Raw genomic sequence first — 21163 nt, 5'->3', positions numbered from 1 at the left:
TTCATGGGTAGACTGGCCATTTTTATGTTGCCTTTTTATTGTTTTTACAAGTCAACTGAGAGGTAATTGACATTTTATTGCATACATTTGTTATTTTTTATAAAACTTAATTAAGTATAATTGACATATTATATTTTGTAAGTTTAAAGTATACATTGTAATGATTTAATGCATGTGTATATTGCTTATTATTTACCACAATAAGGTCAGTTAATACATCTTACATCTCACAAATTATCATTTTTTTCTTTATTGGTGTAGTGAGAACCTTTGCAATCTAGTTTCATAAGAATATTCAAGTGTACAATACAGGACTGTGAACTATAGTCACCATTCTATACATTCAATCCCTGAATTTTCTTATCACTAGAAGTTTGTATCTTTTGAGAAATATGTCCTTTTCATTCCCAATTCCCCAGTCACAGTCCCTAGTAAACACTATATAATCTCTGCCTTTATGGATTCTACATATGCATGAAATCATTTATTATTTGTCTTTCTCTGTTTCATTTCACTTAGCATAGTGACCATAGTTTTCTTTTTTCTTTTGAGTTATAACATTCCATTGTGTGTGTGTGTGTACAGCACTTTTTAAACCATTTATTTGTCCATGCATGCCTAAGTGTTTTTTTTTTTTTTTCCCATACCTTGGCTACCATAACTAATAATACTTCAGTGAATATGAGGGTGCACATCTCACTTCAAGATAGTGATTTCATTTCCTTTGTATTTATAAACAGATGTGGAAATACTGCTAATTCAATTTTCACTTTTTTGAGGAAATGGCATGCCATTTTCCATAGAGGCCAGACCAATTTATATTCTCACAAAAAATGCAAAAAGGCTCAGTTTGCTCCACGTCCCTGCTACTACTTATTAGCTCTTGTCTTTTTTATAATAACTGGTCTAACAGGTTTGAGGAGATATTGTGATTTGGAGTCACTTCTCCCTGATGATTGGCAATGTTGAGCACATTTTCATTTACTTCCTGGTCATTTGTAGGTTTTCTTTGGGGGAGTATCATTTTAGGTCCTTTGTTCATTTAAAAAAATCAAATTATTTACTGTTTGTTTTTTGAAATTGAGTTTCATGTGTTCCTCATATACTTTTGATATTAACTCCTTATCAGATATATGATTTGTAAATATTTTCTCTCACTCTTCTGTTGATGGTTTCCTTTGCTGTGCAGATTTTTTTTTTTTTTCAGTTTGATAGAGTTCCACTTATCTATTTTCATTTGTACTGCATTTAGTTTTGGTGTCCATTTGAAACAAAAAATCATCACTAAGACTGATATGAAGGAACTTGCTGCCAACATTTTTCTTTTTCCAGGAGTATTATAGGTTCAGCTCTTACATTCAAGTTTTTCATCTAATTTAGTTAATTCTTTTTTTGGTTATTATTATTAATTAGTTAGTTTTTATGTGTGGTGTTAGATAGTAGTCCAGTTTCTTTTTTTGTTTTTATATGACTTCTCAGTTTTTCCAAGATAACTTATTTAAGAGAGTGTCCGTTCCCCATTGTGTATTCTTGGGTCCTTTGTTACAAGTTAATTGACCATATATGAATGGGTTTATTTCTGGGCTCTCTATTCTGTTCCATTGATCTATGTGTCTGTTTTTATGGCAATACCATACCATTTTTGATTACAGTGTAACTTTGTAACATACCTTGAAATCAGAGAGTATGATGCCTCCAGCTTTATTTTCCTTTTTCAAGACTGAATTGGTTATTTGTTTTGTTGTCTCTCTCTCTTTTTTTTGTTCCATGCAAATTTTAGTACTGTGTTCTATATTTGTGAAAATTGACATTTGAATATTGATATTAACTGCATTGAATCTGCATATTGCTTTGAGTAGTATAGACATTTACCAATATTAATTCTTCCAATCCATGAACACAGAATATATTTGCTTTGTTTGAATATATGCATTTATTTGTTTCTTCTTCAATTTGTTTTGTTAGTATCTTATAGGTTTCAATGTTACAGAACTTTCACTTCCTTGGTTAAATGTATTTACTCTTATGTTTTTTTATGCAATTATAATTTAGTTTCTCTTAATTTCTCTTTCTAATATTTTGTAATTAGTGCATAGGAATGCACCAGACTTTTATATATTGATCTAGTTTCATGCAAATTTTGAATTCTTTTATTAGTTCTAGTAGGGTTTTTTTTTTTTTTTTTTTTGTGAGTCCTTGGGGGTTTCTATATATAATGTTATGTCAACTGTAAATAGCAAAAAATTTACTTCTTCCTTTTTTACATTCTCCATTTCTAATAATTTGTTCCAGTATATTCAAGTTACTGTCTGATTTAATTTCTTTATCCCAATACAGTTTAATACAGCTTCTCTTTCTCGCTATTGCCTAACATAATTCTGTGTTAAGGGACCAGCAATACCACTACAGCATAATGTCTGATAAAATTCATTAACAAATCAATTAAAAGAATAGGGAGTGAGTATGCATTTATACTGTATTTAGCAATTATAGAATAGCCATTATCATGCTTTTAATTTTTTCTTGTAAATTCACATTATTGTCTGGGTTCTTATGCCTTTATTCTGAAAACAATTCCTTTAGAATTTCAAGTTAGTTTTTGAAGCAAAAATTCTCTAAATTTTGTTTATATGAGAATATTTCATTTTATAATTTCTTTATATTATAATCTGAAATAAAATTTTGCTGGATATAAAATTCTTGTTGACAATGTTTCAGCATTTTGAACATGTCATACTGACAGGGTGTCATATGCCATACTGTCATACAATGGCTTCCATTGTTTGTGATAATTATTCATTGTTAATATTACTGGTGTTGCCATATGGGCAATGTCATTTTCCTCTTGCTTTGACTTGTGTCTGTCACTGGCTGTCAAAATCTTTACTATGGCAAGCCTGATGTGGATATTTTTGTATTTGTACTATTTGCATTTTATTGGTAGGTTAATGTTTTCCATTAAATGTTGGAATTTTCATTTCTTATTTCTTCAATATATTTATTTTATTCTGTTAATCCTATTGCATACATTGTGATGTTGTTAGTGATGTAATATTTTTATCTTAGACTCTGTTCTTTTGTCTTTATTTTCTATCGTATCATTCTTATTATATTACAATCATTATGAATCTATTTTCAGTGAATTAGTTTTGGGTACATATTTTCAACTCTAGAAATTCAGCTTTTTCTAAAAAAATTCTGTCTTTATTGCTATTCTTTCTTTGGTAGGACATTGCTATTATCTTTCTTTTGATGTTTTTAAAGCATAGCTTCTCTTAGTTCTTTGAAGATATTTAAAACAGCTGCTTTGAAACTCTGCTTGTTCAGTAAAACAGTTGGAGCCCAAAATATTTTCTGTTTACCCTTCCTCTAGGTCATGGTTTTTTTTTTCTTTGTTTGTATGTATGTATGTTTGTTGTTTTTAAAAGTAAGATAGTTTATAACATAGCAAATCCACATACTGTTTAACAGAGCTTCTTGTAGTTTTTATTCATTTATGACTTTATTGGACTATTAGAGTGAGATATATGCCACCCTGATGCTAGGAAAGACTGAAGGCAAGAGGAGAAGGGGACAGCAGAGGATTAGGTGGTTGGATGGCATCACTGACTCGAAGAACATGAGTTTGAGCAAGCTCTGAGAGTTGGTGATGGACAGGGAAGCCTGGTTTGCTGCAGTCTATGGGGTTACAAAGAGCCAAACATGACTGGGCGACTGAACTGAACTAATAGTCCACTCACACAAGTTGAAGTCTAATGCTATTGCACAGAAGGTATGGCCTTTAACATTTTCACAATCATTCTTGAATGACATTGGTTTTAGCAGGACACTCTCAGACTGTTTCATTGTCTGATCTCTGTATTAATATGTCTTTGTTGTATCATAATAAATTACACTGCTCCAGTAATTGCTGGCTGAATTCATTATTGTTTTAACAAACCCTGGGGACAATTTGCTCAAACGTCTGCTCAAATTACATTCAGAGGGTTTTTTTTGCAGAATTTCTATGATTCATCTCTGTAATTTGCTCCAAACTCTGCATTGGAGTGCGGTGGGGGGGTTGGGGGGGGAGGAGCTTTTCTTAGCTGTGCATTTCTCTGATTCTTTCTAGTAAAATTGTTGGCCTACAATTTGTAAATTGTAAACTTTTTTTATTTTTATTTTTCTGGAAGTGTTTGTTAAAGAGTTGCTTCATTAATATACATGATTAATACAAACTATGAAGTGCTAAGAAATGTTAATACCTAAGTCATAGCAAGCAGGTGGCAATTCAACATCCAGGGTCAATAGAAAACTTGGGGGGGCTACAACAGATTAGACTCCCATGGTGGAGGACACATTTTCAGAGGTGAAGTGGGTGCAGGTGTAACAGCTTTTCAAGTTCCCTCTCATCACAGAGGATCATCAGCACCACTCCATTCAAGGAAAAGTATGCTATCTGGTGCTCTTCAGGCAGGACAAAATTCAAAATCTAGTGGATTGAAGGGGAAGGATTTTTCTATTTCCGGATAAGTGTTGACTGTAGTAGGCACTGAGCTTTTTGCTTTAATGACCTTCCCAGTCATGTTTTTGGTAGAGAAGGTTGTGTTTCTATCTGAGTGGTTCACTAGTCTTTCTTGACTTTTCTGAGGTTGATAGTTTCAAGCACCTTTCTGGCAGCTCTGGGTAAGGTGGGTGGAGCATCAACATTTTACCAACATGTGGTGTTGAAACCTAAGATCTCCCTTCTAAAGTTTTACAGAAGGCTCAGACCCCAGCTTCACTCTGTAAATTGTAAGTAGAGTTACCAATTGCTTACAGTTCACATCTTTAACATTTTTAAGAGTGTTCTTTAACCTTAATTTCCTCACATTCTGTTTCAAATAAAGTCAGGTTTTTTGTGGGTAATTTTGGAGCTATATCTGTTCTTATGGCCTCCTTTTCCTCTTGTGACAAACATCAGGTTACTATCTGGAACTGGGAGTAGGGACAGTAACTCACCTTTCTTGGGGTGACACTAGGCTGATGATACAGTCTCCAGTGCAGAGATCCCAACCTTTTTTGGCACTAGGGATTGATTTAATGGAAGATAATTTTTCTGTATCAGGGGTGGGAGGATAATTTGGGGATGACTAAGTGCATTACATGTAATTTGCACTTTATTTCTAATCTAATATCACTGATGATCTGACAGGGGGTACTGGCCCATGGCCTGGAGGTTGGGGACCCCTGCTCTAGTGTTCTTGATTTTTTTTTTCACCTTGCCTGAAAGTCTAACTTGCAGGTTAATTGGGCCAATGCTGAACAGAACCCCAGTATTTTCAGCTTGTCTAGACTAGATTTGATTCTCTGTTCTCTGAGTGGGTTGCTATGGAATTCAGTGGTTTTATTCAATATATCAGGTAATAAATATTTTATAATGTACAACTTAAGTTATATAGTAATTTAACCCTGTGTTTAGTTTAGTTTGGTCAAGAGTTTAGTCTCTGCCAGTAGTAAACAAACCTACTTTTCATTTAAAGAATGTTTTTCTTGCCAAATATGACATGCATATACTTCTAAGTCCAGTAGGATTTAATGGAGCTTCTTCTAATGGCCGAATACAAATACAGTGGTAGGATAACTTATACTGCAACCCAGGCATTGTATAAGTCAAATTAATATCTATCCCATTATCAATATTATTTATTTAGACACTTTTACAATAATATTAAGCTCTGAACTTTAAATGTGTTTACCATAATGTCTATAGATGACTGTCCCTTGTATGTAGATATATTCTACACACTTTGCATGATATAAATTTTCCCACAGTTCTCTGTGTTATTTGCACTTTTCCTAGACTTCAACTGTTAAACATGTCTTATTTTTTACAGTTAAAAGATTTTGTTGTTGTTTAGCCACTAATTAGTGTCCAACTCTTTGCGAACCCATGGACACAGGCCAGGCTTTCCCGTCCTTCACCATCTCCTGGGGCTTGTTCAAACTCATGTCCATTGAGCCCGTGATGCCATCCCATCATCTCATTCCCTGTCATCCCCTTCTCCTGATTTCTAACTTTCCCAGCATTGGGGTCTTTTCCAGTGAGTCAGCTCTTCACGTCAAGTGGCCAAAGTGTTGGGGCTTCAGCTTCAGAGTCAGTCCTTGCAAAGAATAATCAGGCCTAATTTCCTTTAGGATTAACTGGTTGGATCTCCTTGCAGTCCAAGGGACTCTCAAGAATCTTCTCCAACATCACAGTTCAAAAGCATCAATTCTTCGGTGATCAGCCTTCTTTATGGTGCAATTCACACATCCATGTGTGACTACTGGAAAAACCATAGCGTTGACTATAAGGACCTTTGTAAGCGAAGTAGTGTCTCTGGTTTTTAATTCTCTGTCTAGTTCGGTAAAGCTTTTCTTCCAAGGAGCAAGCATCTTTTAATTTCATGGCTACAGTCATTATCTGCAGCGATTTTGAAGTCCAAGAAAATAAAGATCGTCACTGTGTCCGTTGTTTCCCCATCTATACGTCATGAAGTGATAGAACCAAATGGCATCATTTTCATTTTTTGAAGGTTGACTTTTAAGCCAGCTTTTTCAATCTTCTCTTTCACCTTCATCAAGAGGCTCTTTAGTTCCTCTTTGCTTTCTGCCATGAAGGTAATGTTATCTGCATCAGTTCAGTTCAATTCAGTCGCTCAGTCGTGTCTGACTCTTTGCGACCCCATGAATTGCAGCACACCAGGCCTCCCTGTCCATCACCAACTCTCAGAGTTCCCCAAACTCATGTCCATTGAGTCGGTGATGCCATCCAGCCATCTCATCCTCTGTCATCCCCTTCTCCTCCTGCCCTCAATCCTTCCCAGCATCAGGGGCTTTTCCAATGAGTCAACTCTTCGCATGAGGTGACCAAAGTATAGGAGTTACAGCTTTAGCATCAGTTCTTCCAATGAACACCCAGGACTGATCTCCTTTAGAATGGACTGGTTGGATCTCCTTGCAGTCCAAGTGAATCTCAAGAGTCTTCTCCAACACCATAGTTCAAAAGCACCAATTCTTGGGCGCTCAGCTTTCTTCACAGTCCAACTTTCACATCCATACATGACCCCTGGAAAAACCGTAGTCTTGACTAGATGAAACTTTGTTGGCAAAGTGATGTCTCTACTTTTGAATATGCTATCTAGGTTGGTCATAACTTTCCTTCCAAGGAGTAAGCATCTTTTAATTTCATGGCTGCAATCACCATCAGCAGTGATTTTGGAGCCCCCCAAAATAAAGTCTGACACTGTTTCCACTGTTTCCCCACCTATTTCCCATGAAGTGATAGGACCAGATGCCATAATCTTAGTTATCTTAATGTTGAGCTTGAAGCCAACGTTTTCATTCTCCTCTTCCACTTTCATCAAGAAGCTTTTTAGTTCCTCTTCTCTTTCTGCCATAATGGTGGTGTCATCTGCATATCTGAGGTTATTGGTATTTCTGCTGGCAATCTTAATTCCAGCTTGTGCTTTTTCCAGCCCAGCATTTCTCATGATGCATAGAAGTTAAATAAGCAGGGTGACAATATACAGCCATGACATACTACTCCTTTTCCTATTTGGAACCAGTCTGTTGTTCCATGTCCAGTTCTGTTGCTTCAGACCTGCAGACAGGTTTCTCAAGAGGCAGATGAGGTAGTCGTCTGAATTTTAAGACTTTCAGAATTTTCCACAGTTTATAGTGATCCACACAGTCAAAGGCTTTGGCATAGTCAAGAAAGCAGAAGTAGTTTTTTTTTCTGGAACTCTCTTGCTTTTTCCATGATCCAGCAGATGTTGGCAAATTGATCTTTGGTTCCTCTGCCTTTTCTAAAACCAGCTTGAACATCTGGCAGTTCATGATTCATGTATTGCTAAAGCCTGCCTTGGAGAATTTTGAGCATTACCTTACTAGCATGTGAGATGAGTGCAATTGTGCAGTAGTTTCAGCATTCTTTGGCATTGTCTTTCTTTGGAATTGGAATGAAAACTGACCTTTTCCAGTTCTGTGTCTACTGCTGAGTTTTCCCAATTTGCTGGCATATTGAGTGCAGCACTTTCACAGCATCATCTTTCAGGATTTGAAACAGCTCCACTGGAATTCCATCACCTCCACCATCTTTGTTCGTAGTGATGCTTTCTAAGGCCTATTTGACTTCACATTCCAGGATGTCTGGCTCTAAGTGAGTGATCACACCATCGTTTTCTCTGGGTCATGAATCTCCTTTTTGTACATTTCTTCTGTGTATTTTTGCCACCTCTTCTTAATATCTTCTGCTTCTGTTAGGTCCATACCATTTCTGTCCTTTATTAAGCCCAACTTTGCATGAAATGTTCCCTTGCTATCTCTAATTTTCTTGCAGAGATCTCTAGTCTTTCCCATTCTGTTGTTTTCCTCTATTTCTTTGCATTGATCACTGAGGAAGGCTTTCTTATCTATCCTTGCTATTCTTTGGAACTCTGCATTCAGATGCTTATATCTTTCCTTTTCTCCTTTGTTTTTTGCTTCTCTTCTTTTCACAGCTATTTGTAAGGCCTCCACAAACAGCCATTTTGCTTTTTTGCATTTCTTTTCCATGGGGATGGTCTTGATTCCTGTCTCCTGTATAATGTCACCAAGCTCAGTCCATAGTTCATCAGGCACTCTGTCTATCAGATCTAGTCCCTTAAATCTATTTCTCACTTCCACTGTATAATCATAAAGAATTCGATTTAGGTCATACCTGAATGGTCTAGTGGTTTTCCCCACTTTCTTCAATTTAAGTCTGAATTTGGCAAAAAGGAGTTCATGATCTGAGCCACAGTCAGCTCCCAGTCTTTTTTTTTTTTTTTTTTTTTTTTTTGCTGACTGTATAGAGTTTCTCCATCTTTGGTTGCAAACAATATAATCAATCTGATTTTGGTGTTGAGCATCTGGTGATGTCCATGTATAGTCTTCCCTTGTGTTGTTGGAAGAGGGTATTTGCTATTACCAGTGCGTTCTCTTGGCAAAACTCTATTAGCTTTTGCCCTGCTTCATTCCGTATTCCAAGGCCAAATTTGCCTGTTACCCCAGGTGTTTATTGACCTCCTACTTTGCATTCCAGTCCCCTATAATGAAAAGGACATCTTTTTGGGTGTTAGTTCTAAAAGGTCTTGTAGGTCTTCATAGAACCGTTTAACTTCAGCTTCTTCAGCATTACTGCTTGGGGTATAGAATTGGATTACTGTGATATTGAATGGTTTGTCTTGGAAATGAACAGAGATCATTCTGTCGTTTTTGAGATTGCATCCAAGAACTGCATTTCACACTCTTTTGTTGACCATAATTGCTACTCTGTTTCTTCTAAGGGATTCCTGCCCACAGTAGTAGATATAATGGTCATCTGAGTTAAATTCACCTATTCCAGTACATTTTAGTTCACTGATTCCTAGAATGTCAATGTTCACTCTTGCCATCTCCTGTTTGACCACTTCCAATTTGTCTTAATACATGGACCTAACATTCCAGGTTCCTATGCAATATTGCTCCTTACAGCATTGGACCTTGCTTCTATCACCAGTCACATCCACAGCTGGGTATTGTTTTTGCTTTGGCTCCATCCCTTCATTCTCTCTGGAGTTATTTCTCCACTGATCTCCAGTAGCATATTGGGCACCTACCGACCTGGGGAGTTCCTCTTTCAGTATCCTATTATTTTGCCTTCTCATACTGTTCATGGGGTTCTCAAGGCAAGAATACAGAATTGGTTTGCCATTCCCTTCTCCAGTGGACCACATTCTGTCAGACCTCTCCACCATGACCCGTCCATCTTGGGTGGCCCCATATGGCATGGCTTAGTTTCACTGAGTTAGGCATGGCTGTACTCCTTGTGATTAGACTGACTAGTTTTCCTTGATTATGGTTTGTGTATCTGCCCTCTGATGTCTCTTGCAACACCTACAGTCTTACTTGGATTTCTCTTTCTCGTTTTTTTTTCCCCCCTGTAAGTTTGCATATCTCTAGTTCATTTAGTTATTGTCTGCATATCTGCTGTTATTGATATTTCTCCTGGCATCTTGATTCCAGCTTGTGATTCATCCAACCCAGCATTTTACATGTTGTATTCTGCATGTAAGTTAAGTAAACAAGGTGACAATACACAGCCTTGACACACTCCTTTCCCAATTTTGAAACAGTCTGTTATTCCATGATCGGTTCCAACGTTGCTTTTTGACATAATAATAATAGACCTCATGGGGGAAAAAAATCCCAGGAAAGTCTAAATGGCTAAATATTTTAAAAAACAAAAATTGAACTTAGACATTTTTGAAAGAATTCAAAAATGGAATTTCAAAGTAACATACCTAAGTATTTAAAGTATAACTAGTACATGTATTTATTCTTATAATTTTCTTTGAAGATTACAACTTTTTTGGATGGTGGTATTCAGTCCAAATAATTATAACTGGCATTAGCAAAATTCAAAACTAAGGTAACAATAAAAGAAGCTGAATATAATTGAATTACATAGTGAAAAATTTTATGCACAATACATACAAGTAAGATAAATCAATGGCAAGTTATTTCATGTTGGATGTTGGAGTAAGCATAAATTTACCACACTCTTAAGATAGGAATCGAACCCTGGTCTCCTGCATTCCAGGCAGACACTTTAACCTCTGAGCCACCAGGGAAGCCCCTAAGGTAAATATTAATAAAGTTGTAGATACTCTGAATGATAAATGGTACACTTTTTATTTGATGAGTTAATCTTAAAACTTAAACATAAATATCCCCAAATATACTGATATTTTTCTGGAATACTATATATGCAACATGTTTAATTTATTTCATATAAACATGCTCTTTGTGTCATGGGTAATAAAAAAAGGACCAACCGCCTCTATAACTAAATAAATAAATTCATAATAATTTAGGTTTTAATTATATATGAAAGGGATCATTCTTTAACATAGCAAACATCTTGTTTACATAAGCATTTACATTTAATTTGAGATGGAAAATACTTTAAAAGCATCATCTATCCAAATGTTCATTATGTCTATTAACTCTAATACTTTAGAGAGTTAGAGGATATTAAATAGAAAACACCTCCTGAATAATGCTACTTTCAATTATCACAGTTTAATAACATTCAGGAATACATTTTTGCCATAATGATTTGAGATTATCAGAAAGTTCAACATATGCTCCAAAAACTACTTTGAGTCCAATTAAAATAGTAATCCAATCATCTCCCATATATTTATTTACTGCCTAATATGTGCTTACTGTATACAAATCCTTTTTTGTTTTCAGTATTGATAAAACAGACAAATATTCCTGTTCTTGTTTGATTGCATAGTATGTATGTTTTGGCTAGGGTTAGTTCAGCTGCTCAGTCGTGTCCGACTCTTTGTGACCCCATGAGTTGCAGCGCGCCAGGCCTCCCTGTCCATCACCAACTCCCAGAGTTCACTCAGACTCACGTCCATCGAGTCCGTGATGCCATCCAGCCATCTCATCCTCTGTCGTCCCCTTCTCCTCCTGCCCCCAATCCCTCCCAGCATCAAAGTCTTTCCAATGAGTCAACTCTTCGCATGAGGTGGCCAAAGTATTGGAGTTTCAGCTTTAGCATCATTTCTTCCAAAGAAATCCCAGGGTTGATCTCCTTCAGAATGACCTGGTTGGATCTCCTTGCAGTCCAAGGGAATCTCAAGAGTCTTCTCCAACACCACACTTCAAAAGCATCAATTCTTCAGTGCTCAGCCTTCTTCACAGTCCAACTCTCAGATCCATACATGACCACAGGAAAAACCATAGCCTTCACTAGACGGACCTTAGTCGGCAAGGTAATGTCTCTGCTTTTCAACATGCTGTCTAGGTTGGGCATAACTTTTCTTCCAAGGAGTAAGTGTCTTTTAATTTCATGGCTGCTGTCACCATCTGCAGTGATTTTGGACCCTCCAGAAATAAAGTTTGACACTGTTTCCGCTGTTTCCCCATCTATTTCCCACGAAATGATGGGACCAGATGCCATGATCTTCGTTTTCTGAATGTTGAGCTTTAAGCCACTTTTTTACTCTCCACTTTCACTTTCATGAAGAGGCTTTTGAGTTCCTCTTCACTTTCTGCCATAAGGATAGTGTTATATAGATAATAAACAGAAAATAAATTATGTTGCTTGTTAGATATTGATTCAATTATGGCAATAAATATCAGCAAATATGATAGGCATATTCTGGAAGATTATTTCAAATTTTAAATAGGGTAGTCAGAAAAATCTCACTGGTAAGCAGATATGTGAAGAAAGTAAAGAGACAATTTATAAGAATGAATGGGGAAAAGTGCTCCAGGTAAAAGGGCCAGCAAGTGTAAAGATTCAAGACTAGGGATAATTTTTTAAAGGAAAAGAAAATCTGATATGACTGGAGATGAATGGAATGGAAGTGCTCATGTGATCATCACAGGATCAGAAAGTTAATGGTATGCTACATCCTGCAGTTTAATGTAGACAATTTAAGAAAATTCTAGAATCTAAAAGAACAGAGAACTACCATTTCCTACCCACTGCCCTGCTCACAAAGCCAGAGGGTCACTCTGAGAGTAGGAAAGGACTATTTCCAATACCAGTCTCAGATATATGACTCAGATTATTTTACAAATCACTAGGGTAGGGGAAAGGAAGATCATAAGAACAGAGAGCAACAGACCTGTTCTCTTAAATTCTGACTTTTCTACAGTAGAGTTTAAAGGGACTTAAACTTGAAGGCTCTTTTTAAAACAATAGATTTTAGAGGTAATCAAATAAGAGGAAGTGGGTAGTTCACATGGGTACAGAGCTAAATCACAGGTCAGCTAATTATTCAGAGATAACCAGGGAAACTGACACTAAGGAAAACCAGATCATAAAAGACCCTAAGACAGAACTCAAAAGCAACAAAGGAAAAATATTAAATTAATATTGAATTGTTTAATTAAAAATTATGTTGCCCTAAAGCAACAAATGCAAAAGTATTTTTTCATACAGTGAAAAGATCATGAAAGGAATTTAAATGTAACCTTAGAAAATAGTCACCCAATTCAAAAGTAAGCAGTAAAGTAAAAGAAGGGAATAGAAAAGAAATGGGGAAGCAGTGGAAACAGTGACTGACTTTATTTTCCTGGGCTCCAAAATCACTGCAGATGGTGATTGGAGCCATGAAATTAAAAGACGCTTACTCCTTGGACACAAAGTTATGAACAACCTAGACAGCATATTAAAAAGCAGAGACATTACTTTGCCAAACAAGGTCCAGCTAGTCAAGGCTATAGTTTTCCCAGTGGTCATGTATGGATGTGAGAGTTGGACTATAAAGAAAGTGCCCAAGAATTGATGCTTTTGAACTGTGGTGTTGGAGAAGACTCCTGAGAGTCCTTTGGACTGCAAGGTGATCCAACCAGTCCATCCTAAAGGAGATCAGTCCTGGGTGTTCACTGGAAGGACTGATGTTGAAGCTGAAACTCCAATACTTTTGCCACCTGATGTGAAGAGCTACTCATTGGAAAAGACCCTGATGCTGGGAAAGATTGGGAGCAAGAGGAGAAGGAGACAACAGGGGATGAGACAGCTGGATGGCATCACCGACTCGGTGGACATGAGTTTGGATGAACTCCGGGAGTTGGTGATGGACAGGGAGGCCTGGCGTGCTGTGGTTCATGGGGTCACAGAGAGTCGGACACGACTGAGCGACTGAACTGAACTGAACTGCACTGAGACCTATTTAAAAATAAATAAATAAGATGAAGGTGTAATTCCAAGGATAATAATATTACATTCAGTGTGAATGAATCAAATAATCCAATCATAGTGCAGATGTATTCAGACAGGAAGGAAAAAGATCCAAATACACATTGTTGAAAGGAACATATTTCAAACTGAAAGATACAAATATAAAATAAAAGGGTGGAAAATATATGCAAAAGCATTAAGAAGGTGGCTGGAGACAAATGAGATTTTACTACTATCAAAAAAAAAAAAAATGAGAGGTTAGTTAAAAAAAAAAAAAGAAAGAAAAGATAAAACTTCCTACAATGTCCCTGTAAGTGGAATTCAGTTCTTCTTTACATGGTTTCCCGACCAGGTTTACCAGATTTCTGCCCTCTTCCCCAGCAGCAGAGCATTCTTTCTCTGTCGTTTATCTACCTGTGTCTTGAGACTGAGTGTTTGCTACCCTACATCAGCGTCAGAGGGTCTGCTCTCACGCCTCTTGTGAACAATGAGTTCTTGCCTGTTCCTGGGGGCGAGAAAGATGGCTGCCCTTCCTCTAGGGGCTTAACATTTGGCTTCCTAGGTGAGAAGAGTTTCAGCAAGGGCACAGGGATAGCTCCCCACAGCAGCTGGTCACCTGACTCATAGCACCTCCAGGGAAGCTGCCTCCAGTCTCCTGCCTGCCTCTGATCTTATATGCCATCGGAAAGGGTACTGAGTATATGAACGCCTCCTGTGCTTGTGCTCCTATCCCCAGCCCTTCCAAACTCATAAATTAGCCCCTACAAGCCTTTAAAAAGTTGTTAAACTTTTTGCTGATTTACTAGTGCCTGCTTTTATGTAGACTACCAGGATTAAATAATTCCTTGCTCCTCATTAGAAATGAGTTTACCTGTTGAACTTGCAAACCTAGCTCTACAGTATGCTCAGGCAAAATTATGATTTTGACAATTTTCCAACTTTTTCTCTTTATTAGAGTGGGAGGGGCTTTCTTTGAAAATTTCTTTTTTGTAACAAATGCCAGTAGCCTGCTTATTTTTGAATTAGGTTGCTTTATTTTCATCTTATAGACAGAATCCATAGATTCTGTACCTTTCAATTTGATTCCTTTTTTAAAGTCCTGTTTGTGACTACTTGTATATGTTTACTAATTTTCTTATTTACATATTTATAGCTGATTTATTTGAAAATTTTATTTCCCAATTTATTTCCAATGAATTGAGAATGTTTTCTATATTATTTTTCTTTGTTAAATTTGAGTCTGTAATTGGTTTTAAAAAGTACTACTAATTTTTAAGAAATATCAAAGAAGTGATTTTTGGAGATATATTAAGTGTGAAAGTGAAAAGTAAAAATGTTATTTGCTCAGTCATGTCTGAAGCTTTGCAACCCAAGGACTGTAGCCTGCCAGACTCCTCTGTCCTTGGGACTTCCCAAGCAAGAATACTGGAGTGGGTTGCCATTTCCTTCTCCAGGGGATCTTCCTGACCCAGGAATAGAACCTAGGTCTCCTGCATTGTAGGCAGATTCTTTACCATCTGAGCTACTAGGGAAGCCATTGTATATAGAGAGAAAATAGCTTTTTTGTATGTATGTGAATATATATTTATATGCATGTGTGCATGCATATTTGTTCATTAGATGTTCAGCTCAGTGTCTGATTCTTTGTGACCCCATGGATTGCAGTACGCCAGCCTTTCCTGTCCATCTCCAACTCCCAGAGCTTATTCAAACTCATGTCTATTGAGTTGGTGATGCCATACAACCGTCTCATCCTCTGTCATCCCCTTCTCCTCCTGCCTTCAATCATTCCCAGCATCAGGGGCTTTTCAAATGAGTCAGTTCTTCGCATCAGATGGCCAAAGTATTGGAGTTTCAGCTTCAGCATCAGTCCTTACAATGAATATTCAGGACTGATTTCCTTTAGAATGAACTGTTTGGATCTCCTTGCTGTCCAAGAGACTCTCAAGAGTCTGCTCCAACACCACTATTCAAAAGCATTAATTCTTTGCTGTTCAGCTTTCTTTATAGTCCAACTCTCACATCCACACATGACTACTGGAAAAACCGAAGCTTTGACTAGACAGACCTTTGTTGGCAAAGTAATTTCTCTTTTTTTCAATATGCTATCTAGGTTGGTCATAGCTTTTCTTTCAAAGAGCAAGTGTCTTTTAATTTCATGGCTGCAGTCAACATCTGCAGTGATTTTGGAGCCTCCCAAAATAGATGTTAGCATTATGTTATTAAGCAGCACTTTTTATTCTTTACCATATGAGCCACCAGCCACCATTGGCAAGAATCCACTTGCCAATGCAGAAGACGCTGGAGGCACAGGCTCAATCCCTGGGTCAGGAAGATCCCTTGGAGAAAGAACTAGCAACACACTCTAGTATTCTTGCCTGAAAAGTCCCAAGGGTTGCAAAGAGTCAGATATGACTGAGCTAGTAACAACATGCATTATTGTTATACATACTTGTAAAGCCTTAATTTAGCTGATTTAATAGAGTCTCCAGAGTCAAGACTCACTAGTCTTTTGTTTCTTTTTCTTACTCCTCTGTCGTTTATATTTTACATGTACACGGATGCTATAGTTAGTAGGTATTGCATAGATACTTTGAAGTTATAGCCTCATTTTCAGTTGATTATTTAAAATATATATATATATATATATATATATATAGGTGTGTAGAAGATGAAGATTCAGTGACCTAAAATCATTCCACAAACTTATGTTAGAATCTTATGTATGATAAATTATATTTAAATAAATCTTATCTTAGATTTAAGAGAAACTTAAAAGTACCACCAAGATATGTTTGAATGTTAAAATTTAGTTCTCCAATATTGTCAGATATGCTTTCATTTTTTCATATGTCCAAACTGAGACACATGCACTTACACACGAGTGTGGTTTTTAACTACCACATTGTGTGAACCTGCATGATGTGTGGCATATTTCTACCAGTATACAGAAAACAAAATCATTTCATATTTCTGTCAACAATCAAATTTTTAAACTATATAAAACTAGCATACTATATGTTACTATCCTTAGTCTAATTGATATATTTATTTTTGCTCAACCTATAATAATAATTATTTCTCTAAAAGACAATTAATATATCAAGATGTGTATTGATATAAAGAAAACAATGAATAATGCTTTATTCCTGAATTCAGATGTGCCACGTTTGTTATACTTTCGTAATAATTCTGAACAAAGTATAGAACCTTGAATTAAAAGGAAAACTTGTTTGAAAATAGGTGCGTAGGACTTCCCTGGTGGTCCAGAGGTTGAGATTTTTGCCTTGAAACACTGGAGTGCAAATTTAATCACTGTCGGCTAGCTAAGATCCCATGTGCCTCCCAGTCAAAAAACCAAAATATAAAACTGAAGTAACACTATAATAAATTCAATTAAGACTTTAAAAATGGTCCACACTAATGAAATGTTTAAAAAATTAAAGAAAGTAAAGTAGGTAGATAAGCAGAGGTATCGAAGAGTAATTCAACGACTGTCAATTTGTAATAGCTACATGTCATCATATAAGGAGAGTCCCTTCCATGATTATCATGGGACTTTTCACTTGGACTTTGTAACACTGAAGAATGTAGCTCGAGGTATAAAAGAACAGTGTAGTTTTTCATGGAACTGCAAAAAGAATTTATACACGTGAATAAGAGGAACAGATTTAAAATTGAAGTAGCAGTATATTCTTTCAACTTTGAGACAATTCTGAATCTTCTTTTAAAAGTGGCAAAATGCACATGCAGAGACAGTCTTCAAGACATTCATTTATCAGAACAACATATTTTATGTTTCAGTCTGTTCTTTCTTAGTTTCAGCCAAATTATGCTATGTGCAAAATTTAATTATGTACTTGAACACAAGTCCCAAAGCATTGACAATTTTATCATTACTGAACTCTTGTGTAAAAGAAAAATGGTGAAAACTTTTCTAATTCACCAACAGTTAGCTGCACATTACTGTGAAATAGCTGTGTAGCACTCATTATATTCCACAGAGGCAGGGACATTTTGTTGATGAATATTACTGAGAAACTGTGCTTTTCTGTTTACTAATAGGACAATGTAATTTATTAAATACAAGCTAACAAAAAAAATGATATTCCCATGCTAAGATTTAGCCTTCTAGGAGGATGGGAAAAGGTTACCATGATTCAAGTCTACAATAGTGAGTTTATATAGCATGATTTTCAGAACATATTTCTATGCATGAAGATTCCAAGGAGAGGTAAATGATATTAGAGTGTGATTGGAAGAAAAATGAAAATAGGCTTTTGATAAGATGTTGCTTTTTTTTATCTTACCTCTTCACACAGGAAGAACAGCTAAACAGTAGATGCATGGACAAGTGACATTAGAAGTGACCTCTTAGGAGCTCTTAGGCTTGTGACATTTGGGGTGTACATTTCATGTTATTTTAGAGTCATGTTAATTTTCATGATAGCCATATTGTTCCTGAATTTTTTCTCACTTTTAAAATGTGCATATATGATAAGCTGTCAAATATGATTAAACATATTGTTTCATTCTGTAAAATCTGAAATAATGTAAAATCCAGTCAAGTTCACTTAGTTTTTTAAAAAGAAAACCCTCTGAAGACCTTTTGAGTGGGAGTCTTAAAGGTAATAAGATTCTAAAATTATACTTTTTAAAAAACACTTGTATTTTGCTTTTATATTATTAGACAGACAGTGGAATAATGCCTGAAAATTGCATTAGTTTGCTATAATACATGATGACACTACTCTGGAAATATATTCCATGTCCATCATTCTTATTTGTCTTTTATATAAACCCTCCTTCTCTCTGCCAATCTGCTTTTCTTTCATGGCTCGCATATTTTTACCACTGGTGTCATAATTGAAACCTGCTGATTTGTCTCTTTTCATCACCCATATTTATTCAGTTGCCATCTCAAGTATGTTTCCTTAACACACCCTGTCTTATATGCATGCTTGTGTGCTAAGTAGCTTCGCTTATGTGTGACTCTTTGCGACCTTATGGACGGTAGACTACCAGGCTCTTCTGTCCACAGATTTTTCCCACCAAGAATAATGGAGTGGGTTGCCATGCCCTCCTCCAGGGGATCTTCTAGACCCAAAGATCGAATCTGCAACTTCTGCATTGGCAGGCAAGGTTTTTAGCAATAGCGCCATGTGGGAAAACTGATTTTTCTCTTTTTATCATCCATATTTATTCAGTTGCCATTTCAAGTATGTTTCCTTAACAGGCCTTATCTTCAATTCAGTTCAGTTGCATAGTCATGTTCAGCTCTTTGCAATTGCATGGACTGCAGCATGCCAGGCTTCCCTGTCCATCATCAACTCCCGGAGCTTGGTCAAACTCATGTCCATCAAGTCAGTGATGCAATCCAACCATCACATCCTCTGTTGTCCCCTTCTCCTCCTGCCTTCGATCTTTCCCAGCATCAGGGTCTTTTCCAAAGAGTCAGTTCTTCCCATCAGGTGGCCAAAGTATTGAAGCTTCAGCTTCAGCATCATTCCTTCCAAAGAAATCTCAGGGTTGATCTTCTTCAGAATGGACTGGTTGGATCTCCTTGCAGTCCAAGGGTCTCTAGAGTCTTCTCCAACACCACAGTTCAAAAGAATCAATTCTTCAGCACTCAGCTTTCTTTAGGGCCCAACTCTCACATCAGTACATAACTATTGGAAAAACCATAGCTTTGACTAGATGGACTTTTGTTGGCAAAGTAATGTCTCTGCTTTTTTAATAAGCTGTCTAGGCTTGTCACAGTTTTTCTTCAAAGGAGCAAGTGTCTTTTATTTTCATAGCTGCAGTAACCATCTGCAGTGATTTTGGAGCCCAAGAAAATAAAGTCTCTCCATTATGGAAACATAAACTGTTTCCATTGTTTCCTCATCTATTTGCTGTGACATGATGGGACCAGAAGCGAAGATATTAGTTTTTTGAAGGTTGAGTTTTAATGTTGAGTTTCATCTTGTATATTATAGATCATAAACTTCCATTTTCTGCAGTAGCCTCCCAACTGATACCAGTTTCTCCAATTTCCTGTCAAATCTTCGTTATATTAGAAAATAAAAAATGTTGTGTGTTTTCACTGTTCTTTCTCTTTTTAAAAATTAGTCTTGAGTTCCTACTCTCTGGATTAAGTCCAGACTCTTTCAATTAGTTTCATTCTTCACATCATGCTCAGTTGCTTCAGTCATGTCTGATTCTGCAACCTCTGCCTGTGGTATTCTCCAGGCAAGAATACTGGCATGGGTTGCTATGCCTTTCCCCAGGGGATCTTCCCAGCCCAGAATTTAAAACTGTGGTGTCCTGTGTCTCCTGAACTGCAGGCAGATTCTATACTTACTGAGCCACCTGGAAAACCCTATTCTTTACTTCCCTCCCTCCAAAATCTGATCATAATCCATTTTTCATGAATTACCACCTTCTTTTTCATAAATATTAATTTTTTCTTGTCAATTTTGCCCAAAGACCTCCCCATGTTCTACTTCCATTCTTGGTTTCACACCTTTTCTTATTTCATGCCTGTTATGGTTATCACACAATTATTTACCAGCTAATTTGCAGCAAAATTGTGTCATATTTTTTTGGCTACCTTGTTGCTATTTTATCCTATCTGTTAAAAATCTATTCTTTTTAGAGAGCGGTGATGTCATCATTTTATTCTAGTCTTTCGTCATGTTCAGTTTTCACATATACCCAGTCATTGATGAGATCATTATATTCAATACACGTTTATCAAGATGTGTGTAGAGCAATGCTGATGCCCTGTATGCCAGCTCTTACTTTTTCTCTCTACCACTGAAGAAAGAAATATGTATCTTAGAAAATATAATATTGCATTTCCTTATTTTTTTAGAGTATCACAAATGTCAATATTTTAAACATTACACTGTTAAAATAGGGGGCTCAGTATTTGTGTGGTTAATAGTGTAAGAATGTGGGAAAAAGGGGATTTAAGTCTATGTTTATGTTCCATTCTGATATTCATTCATTCCTTTAATACACAAGAGGGGATTCTAAAGAAATAGACATCTTAAGAGGATAAATATCTTGCTTTACATATGAATATGAAGGGACAGGGCAACTTAGAATTGATATAATGAAGCTAAGCTGTCTTTCCTTGATTGGTCTCACTTTACCTGCCCTCTACGCCATCCCATCACTTTCAAAACAATGGGGATATAAACCAGTCTGTGTCTGAAGCACTGGGAGGAAAAACAAAGCAAACACGGGTATTCACATTAAAACACTGACTGAACTCTCAAGGGTTAAAATGTAAGAGGTTTATTCTCTTTTATCAAGCAGTGTCTACAGACAAAGCAGCCACATGGTGTAAGCTACCAAAGAAGGATGTATGAGACAGACTTAGATTAAATCATTAGGTCACAGCCACTTTATGTGGTTCATGTTCACAAAGAAGAAAACTGCTAAAAAGGAAAGCAGGTAAGTAGA

At 36.5% G+C, this 21163-nt stretch overlaps 1 pseudogene; it reads right to left on the bottom strand.

Annotated features, from left to right (window-relative positions):
- Positions 1-4227: 4227 nt before the first annotated feature.
- LOC128062084 (securin-like) lies at positions 4228-20189 on the bottom strand (annotated as a pseudogene).
- Between the last annotated feature and the right edge of the window lie 974 nt (positions 20190-21163).

The sequence above is a fragment of the Budorcas taxicolor genome, chromosome 17, assembly GCF_023091745.1.
Source record: "Budorcas taxicolor isolate Tak-1 chromosome 17, Takin1.1, whole genome shotgun sequence".
Lineage (NCBI taxonomy): Eukaryota > Metazoa > Chordata > Mammalia > Artiodactyla > Bovidae > Budorcas > Budorcas taxicolor.
This window is presented reverse-complemented; position numbering and strand designations above follow the sequence as displayed.